Source organism: Triturus cristatus, chromosome 7, assembly GCF_964204655.1.
Source record: "Triturus cristatus chromosome 7, aTriCri1.1, whole genome shotgun sequence".
In the NCBI taxonomy this organism is placed as follows: domain Eukaryota; kingdom Metazoa; phylum Chordata; class Amphibia; order Caudata; family Salamandridae; genus Triturus; species Triturus cristatus.
This window is the reverse complement of record NC_140590.1, coordinates 763,185,844-763,186,296: the sequence shown is the minus strand read 5'-3', so window position 1 is coordinate 763,186,296 and position 453 is coordinate 763,185,844.

The window sequence follows — 453 nt, the reverse complement described above, 5'->3', positions numbered from 1 at the left end:
CGCACTTGCACAAACAATCCTTGGCACACTCACCTCTAGAAGTTTTCCTGACCATGTCTGCTGCACTATCACTGCAAGGTGCTCTCATTACAAAGAGCCATCAGGATCCATTCATATACTTTCTTGGCAGAACTCCATGGCTGTCCTTTGCCTTGAGACCTGCAGGGGACAAATGAACAGGGGCCATACATTACAGGCCCAGGCCCGACAGGGCAGAGTCAGGAATACACAGGAGGATGCTGGGAATGCTGGCCAGTTCATGATATCCAACTGCGGTGAGTGGGCCTTGCATCTGCTAGTTCTTCCTGTCTTGTGGTGGACTCTGCAGCAAAAGAAATGACTGGGACGAGCATGAAAGGACATCGAAGTAAAGATTTGTTTAAGGCAAAACTACAATATACGGTATCTGCTGGCAGGTCAGAAACATGTATATAAATAGAGGGTATGGTCGAT